An 11,717-nucleotide genomic window follows, 5' to 3' on the forward strand; every position below is an offset into this window, starting at 1 on the left:
TGAGTTTTAATGTACAAGAGTTTATTTTTAACGTTTGCTTTATTCGGGAATTCTTGAGCTTTTTTAATGCTTTGTGCATCTGTGGCTTCAAGTGACATTACAACCTAAAAATATTCAATATAAGAATGATAGTAAAAAAAACCATTATATATTTACTGACTTGTTTTAAAAGATCAAAGTGTTCTGCATAAAACAATGCTGCTTGAATCCAAGTGCCCCACCTGGTTAATACAGGTTCAGGTGGGAGAGGTGTATTTGGTAAACTGTTTTTATAAAACTCTATTCTTATTGGTGCTTTTAAAAATATTTTCTTAACATTGGTAATTATCCCATCGACATCTGGATAATTCAGTCTAATTGTTTCAGACACTAAATGTAACCTATGTATGACATGTTAAGTGTGTTATATTTTCATAAATCACCTTCAAATTAGTACCAATTTTGATCATGTATGAAGCACCATCTGATACAAACCATTTAACTTTTTTGTGTTCAGTTCCTTTTGGCCACAATAAAGCTACAAATTAATAATTAAATCTATCTATATAAATAAAAATGAATCGCCGAAATGCATGTACGCTCATAACTTCAGAACGGCTGCACCGAATTGGACGATTCTTTTTTTTACGTGTTCCTTATCGTCAGGAGAAGGTTTATATGCAAGAAAATTGATAAAAAATAAGACGGCTAAAAGACAAAAAAAATTTAAAAATTTTGCGTGGGAATCGCCACTTCGAATGAATTTGAATAGTTGGCGTTCCTGACGGACCTGTCGCCTGACTGACGTGTCATACAAAACTATTTTTTCCGTGCGATTGTGAAAAGTATTATTGCATTTCAAGTCGTTGTTTGTTTTTTCGTAACAAAAAACGTCGTTTATTTTAAGAAAAGTCTTGGTTAAAGTGAATTTAATTACACATTGCGAAAGTTTTTTATTAATTTTGATCTGGTATTTTATTTACCTATATATATATATTCACTTTGTTGGTTTCGACAAAACCTCAACCTTTACCGTTATTCGAGGATTTAAATTGAAGTTTTAAATATTTTAAAATTCTCAAGACAAAATTTACAGATTTGATTGATGGTGAAAATAATTCTGTGTCTTTTTATGAAGTTCATTACAATGCCGAGAAGACGACAAGCTGACATAGGTCCACGAAGTCAATCAAATGTGCGACGAACTACCTCAGGTGCAAACCGCAATGATTGATTTCATGGATAATTCGGATACGGAAGTTGATCAGCGTTGTACTCATTATCAACATAATAGTCAAACATTGAAGCGAGACATTGGATGGTATGAATAAAACTGTGTAGATACTCATATTCGAAGTATGAAGTACCAACTTGCAAACATTGTATCTCCCCGGACACAAATTGAACATCTACGCGTTTTGTGAGCATTTAATCTAAAAATGAGCATCGGTGTGGCAAATGACTATTTGTCCTTATAAATAATAAATTAAATGTAATATATTTTTGTTTCCTTAAGAATATAAAGTTAACAAAGTTAGTTGAGTTACAAAATTCTCTTTTGCTCCACGTTGGCCACCAACGAGCGATTTTCATGATTTTTGTGAAACTTTGCTGGTTTTGAATTTGAATTTTCTGTCCTCGATAGTTGATGCTCAGCAAGAACCACGGGAAGGTCTGGAGCAGATCTCGCTAGGAAAGGAGAGGGCTAGGAATTGTTAATGAGGGATAGAACGTTATACAGTACAATACAACGGAAATACAATACAGGTACCTACAATCTAGCTACAATACAGAATACACTACAGATACAGATACAATTCAGATACAATACAAATGCAAAGTTAGTACCCAATACACCACCGGAAGAAATTGCACCAAAAATTGAGAATGTTGCAAAATGAAAACCCAAGCAAGCACACCGATGGAACTCGGGACGAAATCTATTGGTCGTAGCGCTCACACGCCCAAGGGAGAACGCAGCCGCATAAATCCAAGGTCGTCTTACCTCATTCTCAAAGAACGATGCAACCCAGCGTCTAAGGGCCAAAAGAACCCCCCCAGGCCAAAGCGTCTGACGACATGGAGAATTCAAACCCGGAACCAAAGAATGCACTGTTGCAAAATTAAAACCCAAGCAAATACACCGTGAAAACAAAGCATTTGCACCACTGGAGCTAAATTGGCAAGACCCAAGTTAAGTTAGTAACACATACAATATACAGTACAAAATGCTTCAATTACAAAAGTTACAATATACAAATTTCTCCACGTTTGCCAACAAAGAGCGATGACTCTGCTCGCTCGTTGCTGTTGCCCAGCAAGAACCAAACAATACGAGGAGGTCTGGAGTGCGTCTTGCCATTAAAAGAGAGGACTAGGGTTTGATAGCATGGGTGAAGAACACCGTATTTTGTAAATTTGGACGCCGTAGTTTAAAAATGATGCATACGGTATTTTGTGAATTATGAACGCTGCACTTTGTATATTCCAAAGCCGTACTTTATCAGTCCTGAATGCATGTTATTAACAACATATTTAAAAAAAAATCGGGCATTTTTGGAAAAATATCCACTTTCCTTCGTGTTCACAGCACGTAACACAAAACATTTTCGCTAATATTTATTAACAATAAATTAGAAATTCGCGAACACGTGCTACTTTTAAGCCAAAACGGAGCTCCACTGTTGCTGCTACCAGACCGGAATCAAAACTAAACAGAGGATGGAAAAATTGACCTTTTATCAGGTAGCTCACGTGACAGTGACGTCATCGTACGTCACGATGAGATTGCAAAAATTATTTTTCATATTTTAGATCAGAAATTGTACATTTTCGGGGTTAATTTAACAATGCTTAAACAAACTAATTTGTTTTTGCTAACCTCGTGTTCTTAGGAAGATGGATTTCGGTTTAATTATCATATATTGATAGTTATCATATTTGAACATTATGAATTCTATTAATTATGTTTAAATTTTATTTAATTATATCGCGAAAATGTATAGCTTTACCCACCAACTTCAATCGTTTCGAAAATTTATCCAAAATGTAAACATTGACGACCAAACGAATCACGGAATCCGATAAATTAAAACTGAAGTCGTACTTACCCTGTTTTCCGTCTTTTTCGGAAAAATATCCATTTTCATTCGTGTTCACAGCACTAACACAACATATTTTCCGTAATATGTATTAATAATAAACTAGAAATTCACTAAAACGTTCCACTTTTACGCCAAAATGACGAGACGATCTTGCCGCCATCAAACAGAAATTAATACTGAACACAAAGGACCGTAAAACGTGACCTTTATACAGGTAGCTCACGTGACATTGACGTCATCGTACGTCACCATGAGACTGCAAAAATTATTTTTCATATTTTGCCCGGGAAAATGCACATTTTCGGGGATAATTTAACATTGTTGAAACAAATTGATGACAAAATGTTTTTAATAACTTCGGGCTTGTAGGACAACGAGTTTCGGTTTAATTATCATATATTGATGCTTATCATATTTAAACATTATAAATGATATTAATTATGTTTAAAATTTATTTATTTATATCGCGAAAATGTGTAGCTTTGATCAACCAACTTCAATCGTTTCGAAAATCTTCCCAAAAGTTAAACATTGTCAAGTAAACAAATCACGGAACCCAATAAATTAAAACTCAAATCGTACTTACCATGACTTTCGGCCTTTTCGGAAAAATATCCACTATCCTTCGTGTTCACAGCACTTAACACAAAACATTTTCGCTAATATTTATTAACAATAATTCAGAAATTCGCGAACACATGCTACTTTTAACCCAAAACAGAGCTCCAGTGTTGTTGCTACCAGAGCGGAATCAAAACTAAACACAGAGGACCGAAAAACGTGACCTTTATACAGGTAGCTCACGTGACAGTGACGTCATCGTACGTCACGATGAGATTGCAAAAACTATTTTTCATATTTTAGCTCAGAAATTGTACATTTTTGGGGTTAATTTAACAATGTTTAAACAAACTAATTTGTTTTTGCTAACCTCGTGTTCTTCGTGAAATGGTTTTCGGTTTAATTATCATATATTAATAGTTATCAAATTTAAACATTATGAATTATATTAATTATGTTTAAATTTTATTTAATTATATCGCGAAAATGTATAGCTTTGACCCACCAACTTCAATCGTTTCGAAAATGTATTCAAAATGTAAACAATGTTGACCAAACGAATCACGGAATCCGATAAATTAAAACTGAAGTCGTACTTACCCTGTTTTCGGTCCTTTTCGGAAAAATATCCATTTTCGTTCGTGTTCACAGCACTAACAACATATTTTCCGTAATATATATTAATAATAAACTAGAAATTCGCTAAAACGCTCCACTTTTACGCCGAAATGAAGCGACGATCTTGCCGCCATCAAACAGAAATTAATACTGAACACAAAGGACTGCAAAACGTGACCTTTATACAGGTAGGTCAGGTGACAGTGACGTCATCGTACGTCACGATGAGATTGCAAAAATTATTTTTCATATTTTGGCCGGGAAAATGCCAATTTTCGGGGATAATTTAACATTGTTTAAACAAATTGATTTGTTTTTAATAATTTCGGGTTTGTAGGAAAACGAGTTTCGGTTTAATTATCATATATTGATGCTTATCATATTTAAACATTATAAATTATATTAATTATGTTTAAAGTTTATTTATTTATATCGTGAAAATGTATAGCTTTGATCAACCGATTTCAATCGTTTCGAAAATTTTCCCAAAATTTAAATATTGTCGAGTGAACAAATCACGGAATCCGATAAATTAAAACTGAAGTCGAACTTACCCTGTTTTCGGTCCTTTTCGGAAAAATATCCATTTTCGTTCGTGTTCACAGTACTAATACAACACATTTTCACTAATATTTATTAATAATAAATTAGAAATTCGTGAAAAGAGCCCTACTTTTAAGCCAAAACGGACTCTGATGTTGCTGCCACCAAAGCGAAATCAAAACTAAACGCAGAGGACAGAAAAATATGACCTTTTATCAGGTGGCTCACGTGACAGTGACGTCATCGTACGTCACGATGAGATTGCAAAAATTATTTTTCATATTTTCGCTCAGAAATTGTACATGTTCGGGGTTAATTTAACAATGTTTAAACAAATTATAATATAAATATAAATAATTTGTTTTTGCTAACCTCGTGTTCTTAGGAAAATGGTTTTCGGTTTAATTATCACTAGAGCTGTGCGGTCGAAATCACAAGTATAGCCTCATCCTATTTTGGATATTTTAAAAAGGATTCGTTTGGCAAAATTTTGGGCTGACGTCATAAATTTTTGGAGGAAGTAAATATTATTTTGAATAAAAATTTATTATGCTTATCATATGTTTAAAACATCTGCAAGATTTCAAAGCATTCGGTTTGCAGATTCAAAATTAAGTTGTAGGTGAAACGAAGTTCACGGGGTCAGCTAGTAAATTATAATAATTTCAATGATTAAAATTATCAATAGCACACCCAATGATTCCTTTATAAATCTGGAGATTGTGTTGCTATTAGTTTTATCAAGCTGCTTCAAAGCTAGTAGAAATGGACGGCCAGCTTCTTCAGAAGATAACTTTCCAATTACTAATTGGGCTATGCATCTTCCTAATCTGTCCGTCGTCTCATCGACGCTAATCCATATATTATTATTGCCAATAGAATTTCTAATTTGTTTAATTACCTGTAAGTTATAAAATTTATGTTAAAAAGTTTTTAAATAACAATTCTAGTGCTCACCATATCGTAATCTTTTGGTAAATAATTTTTTCTCATAGTGCTTTCTGAGGGTAAATGCCTTCCTGTATATTTATGCATAAAATTTTTAAACTCAGGACAACTAACTTTATTCCATGGAATATTTGCTGCAGTAAATGCCCTACATAAATCGGTGCAAAATTGTGTAAAATCATTGTCGGAACTAATGTTTAATAAAGTCTGTTTACTGGATTTATTCTTGTTCTTTTTATGTGCATCGCCACTGCAGTGTTGTTCAAAGTGTGATTTTTTTTTCGCACTTAAACTAGGAAACAAAATATGAACATAATTCAAGCTTCAGTATTTTAAATGTTTACTTACAACTTTTCCACACACTTTGCAGAATAATTCATTGTCTTTGGTTGAAGAAGGAAATTCAAAATTAGTGTCCAAATTATTCCCTAACCGTAATTTGATTTTATCTTTCATAGACGATTTTACTTTAGGCATTTTGAGGATTCTTTGTATATGCACAAAAATCAAAACCGGCCCTAGCACACTTACTAACACGCAAAGACACTCAGTATCACTAACAATAAACTTCTAAAATAAAATGCTTTTTCAGAGATTCACCTCTTTCCGGCTATAATCTAAATGAAATGCAGACCAGCGTTGTCAATTGGTGACGTCAACCTGTACCATTAAACTCAAGGGCGTTGTTTACAACCCATTTTTAAACAATCTGCCAGCCAAATCTCTATTGTGCAAGCACGTCCGCTTCGTTGGTCGTGGAATCCTATTTTAAGCCTTTTAAAATTTACAATTAGGTCATTTCATTAACACTTTAGGTGTCTAACGGCAAATTAGGCATTTTAGGTAGTAATAAATGGGCGTTAAATAAATGGAATTTTTTAAATTCGGATAAATATATAAATTTCGCTGCAGTGCCTGAAGTAGATATAAAAAGGCAAAAAACCTAAGATCCGAAGCCTAATTATTAGATATGTAAGACAATAAAGCCCTCCCGTTGATAACGCCCAAAATTTAATGAAACTAGAGTTGACCACTCACGTAAGGTTAGAATTTATATTGCGCAGCAGTTCATTATTCAAAAATTCTACTATGGGTTTCTTATGGGAGGTTGATTTTACAGACAAAATACGCCGCATAGGTAGAAATCTTAACTAGTTCATAATACAAGCGATAAAGACTGTACAATTATCTTCCTGTTACTAAAGGTTTAACGATATAAAAAGCTTCTGTTAAAGAAATAATGCAAATTAAAAACAACGCTATCCATCAAAGTAACGCACTCCTACATCGTTTCTAACGTCTGACGCATGAGTGAAATGGAAAATCCAGAAACACTTGGGAAAGAAAAAGAAAGCGAATATTTTGCGGTACTAGAGCCTATTTGAAATCAGAAGTACACAGTAATAAAAGAACGCAGATACCAGTATTTGAAACACTATTCAATGCGCATGAGTACTACTTTCACAGAATCAGCAGCGTCGAGAACGAACTTCCTTTTGGGTTTTGTTAGCAATGCCTTGTTAATGTTTCCTTCAGATGATTACTGTTTTTTTTTTAATTATACCTACAAACACTGTTGCTTTCTTTGTATTTATTATTATCAGCTCCAAAACTGGTGACTATCACCACAACAAGTTGTTAGTGGTGGCTAACCCCAATAACAACACTAATGGTCCGCCACTGACTCGTCGATACTATTCGCCTATCTTCGCGCTTTGCGCATTCATCCCGCCTACTTGATGTACCTCTGATTTCAAATAAGCTCTAGTGACGTTTAGATCGTGAAAATACCAAAATATGACAGTTGATTTCGTATTTTAATCACAACAAACAATCATAATCACAATTTTTGGGTGATATTAGTTCTGTTCTGTGATATTAGTTCACATTCAATTTTTCGAGTTTCGCGAAAGGTTGTAGGCGCTGCGATCGTGTGTGCTCTCATATTTTAGTGAAAATAGTGCGTTTTTTTTCCACTATTGCAAGTGTATTTGGTACCAAATGGAAGACTTCAGTGTCCTTTATTGATGGTATAAATTTCATCTCTCCTTATTCTGTCTCACTGGATTAATTAACACTTTTTACCGACGCGAAATTACTTATCACCAGAGTTTTTCTCACCCACATAAGGTCGAGCAATCAATTAGTTTTTCAATTTATGGATATAAACCTCTGTGAATTCCCCTCAGACACCTTTCCGTGGCCTTCTTGTGTTGTTTTTGTTAGCCACCTTGACGGGCCCCTAGGTGCGAAAATTTGTATCCCCGTTTATTTCCCTATTTAATTAGTAATTAAAAATACTGGTAGAATGACAAACGCTGGTAAGACACAATGTGATGGTTGTCAAGGTACGGTTCATCTGTCATGCATTGGTATCTCTCAAAAGGAAGCAACAATGACGAGATCTAAGTCCAAATCCATAAAGATTGTATGCAATCAGTGCAATAACAATATGTCCTGCCTTAAAGATCTCAGAACACTTATTACATCTCTTCAGCATGAGTTGTCATCTTCAATTAACCAACTTAAAACTGAGTTTCAGTCCCAACTTGATGACATTAACGTCAAACTCACCCAGTCATCACAACAACGTCAGTCCACACCTGTACTGGAAGAAGTTGTCCAAGAAGTATTGGAACGCCAGAAACGTGCCAAAAATATTGTTATATTTAATTTACCTGAGCAGTCCAATAATTCTTCTGATGAGATAAGAAAGGAAAATGATAATCTTCTAGTTAAAAATGTTTTGAACATCACCAACCCCAATATCGATTTCGAAAATTTCAGTGTACGCAGAATGGGTAGATTTAATGAATCTCGCAATCGACCCATTAAGGTGTTTTTTAAGAACGAATCTGACGTTTTCAGTGTAGTCCGGAGTTCTAAAAATCTCAAAAACGATCTGCGGTTCAAAAACGTCAATATTTCTTTTGATAGGACACCTAAGCAATTAGAATTATATAATCAACTTAAGACAGAGATGAACGGTCGTATTGCTAGAGGCGAATCTAATCTAAAAATTCGATATTACAATGGCACTCCTAAAATTATACGTTTAAACTGAAAGCGCCACCCAGTTACACTACTCCTCTCAATTGTTTTTACCAAAATGTCCGAGGTTTGCGCTCAAAAGTTAACTATTTTTATAACAATATATATATGTGCAATTATAATTTTATAGCTTTAAGTGAAACCTAGTTAAGCGACGAAATTCAGAATAGTGAACTTTTTCCTGATAACTTTGTTCTCTTTAGAAAAGATAGGAATCAACAGTTGACGCATGTTTCAAGGGGCGGTGGAGTTCTTTTCGCTGCGTAAAGTAAATATGTGTTCTCAATTGGACCTCTCCCCCATTACTAATACTCTACCATTTATCGATATTGTTGGCGTGAAGATCTCTTTTGATACTAGTACTTGTTTATTTGTTTTTGTTCTTTACATAACCCCATCTGTGTCCGTTAATGATTACCAATTATTTCTTGACATACTACTTGTAATATTGAGGAAACTCACAACGACAGAGTTATAGTATTGGGTGATTTTAATGCGCCAAATTTTTGCCGAAAGTCCAACGATAGTATAAGTACACACTTAAATAATTTTAGTCACTTTTATAACTTTACCCAATTTAATAACGTGCCAAACAAATTCAGTTGTACCTTAGATTTAGTTTTCGCTAATCTTAATTGTAATGTGACCCGATCGGAGCACGCTCTTGTCATTGAAGATGACTACCATCCAAGTTTAGATTTAAGCTTTGAGGTAATAAAAAAGCCATTTGTTAATTTCAGCACGAACACCGATTCAGAACAATTTAACTTTATGAAAGCTAATTTTTTGTTATTGTATCAAGACCTTTTATCTGCAGATTGATCTTTCTTGTATGACATTAAGGATGTAAACGCTGCTTGTTCTTCTTTCTATAACGCTTTGAACGAAATTTTCACCAAGTCTGTTCCCAAATATAGAATTAATTCCAACAATTGTCGCAAATACCCTCCATGGTTTGATCGTGAAATACTTGACTGGTTAAAGTTGAAATATTCTTTTCATAAAAAATATAAACGTTTCAAAACTGAACATTATTTGATCAAATTCAGATACTACAGATCACTCTGTAAGACACTCATCACATCTGCATACCAACATTATTTGAGTAATATTCAACATTCGCTCTCAACCGATCCGAAAAAGCTCTGGGAATATATTCGTAAGAAAAAGGGTCACACAAGAATTCCAGGGGTAATGTACTACAACGATAGTGAGCTGTCCAGTCCTTGCGCTATTATAAACGCGTTCAATGATTTCTTCAATTCCGTATATATTGCTTCCGATTTTAGCCAGCAGTGCGCTGTAACAAAATGTTTCTCTACTCCCATATCTGTTACATCTATCTCAGAGGATGAAATTCTAGAAGCCTTAAAGCGATCTAGGAATTCACTTACAGCCGGCATAGACGGAATTCCAAGTTTTGCGCTTGTGTTTTGGTCAAACCGTTACATGTCCTGTTCAATCTAATTATAAGAAATTCAGTTTCCTGAAATATGGAAAAAAGCCAGTGTCACCCCTGTTTTTAAGAAGGGCGATCCAACATTAATTCCTAATTACAGAGCAATAGTTTTGCTTTGCAATTTTTCTAAAATATTCGAGTCAGTAATTTATAAACACATTTATTTTCAAATAAAAAGTTTGCTAGCAACTGAACAACACGGTTTTGTCAATAAACGATCTACTGTTACAAATCTCGCCTGTTTTAGCCAATTTGTATCCGAAGTCATTGATAAACAAGGTCAAGTAGACGTTGTCTATACAGACTTTCAAAAAGCTTTTGATCAAATTGACTATTACATTCTTCTTAACAAATTACAGTCGTACGGCTTAGTCATTATTACTGCTCGAATCTTATTTACTCAACAGAGTACAATTTGTCAGATACTGTAACTTTTACTCCTCAAGCTTTTCTCCAACCTCTGGGGTACCTCAAGGGTCAAACTTAGGCCCACTTTTATTTCTCATATTCATCAATGATATAGTTGATGATATTTCTTGTGGTAAATTGTTATTCGCCGATGATATGAAACTTTACCTTGAAATACGTGCTTCTGGTGACGCTCTCACTTTGCAAAAAAATCTTGACATCATCTCAAACTGGTGTGCACAAAATCGCTTAACCCTTAACGTATCCAAATGCAATGTAATGACTTTCTCGAGAAAATCTAAATTATTACTACATGATTATTCGTTAAATGGAGAGGTTATAAATCGTGTTGATTCAATCAAGGACCTCGGTGTTCTAGTTGATCAAAAATTCTATTTCACTGATCACATTTCTGATACTTTGGGCATGGCTTACAAAACTTATGGTTTCATTTATAAGAATTGCAAAGATTTCACCGATGCATCTGTTCTGCTACTCCTTTATGCATCATTGATTAGATCCAGGCTGGAATACTGTGCATTGATATGGTACCCTATATACAATATTCATAAAGATCACATTGAATAGTTGCAAAGGAAATTCCTTAAATTCATTTCTTATGTTGTTGATAGTGTTTATCCCCCTATTGGTCTTGATCATTCGCTTCTTTTGGCAAGATTTAACTTAACAACCTTAAATACCAGACGTGCTATAAGTGTTATTCGCTTCCTTTACAATCTTGTCAACTACCGAATAGACTGCATTTATCTTTTAAATAAACTTAGTTTTTTAGTGCCTCGCATGTGCGCAAGGAACTCACGTACTTTTTATTCTGCACCTAAAAGAACTAATGTTTTAGTTAAGTCACCGATAGCGCTGATGATGGATTTATTTAACAGCTTAAACAGTGTATGTGATATTCATTTTGACTCCATTTACAGAATTTCGGAAATTGTTCTTACGGTTTTTGAGAAATAACTTTTTCTTTTTTACCTTCCCTTGTTTCTTTTTCACTTTAATTTTTTTTTTCTAGTTAAATAAGTTTA

This window comes from Zophobas morio, unplaced genomic scaffold, assembly GCF_036711695.1.
Source record: "Zophobas morio isolate AGI-343-1 ecotype UQ-CSIRO unplaced genomic scaffold, CSIRO_AGI_Zmor_V1 ptg000029l, whole genome shotgun sequence".
NCBI classification, from domain to species: Eukaryota; Metazoa; Arthropoda; class Insecta; order Coleoptera; family Tenebrionidae; genus Zophobas; species Zophobas morio.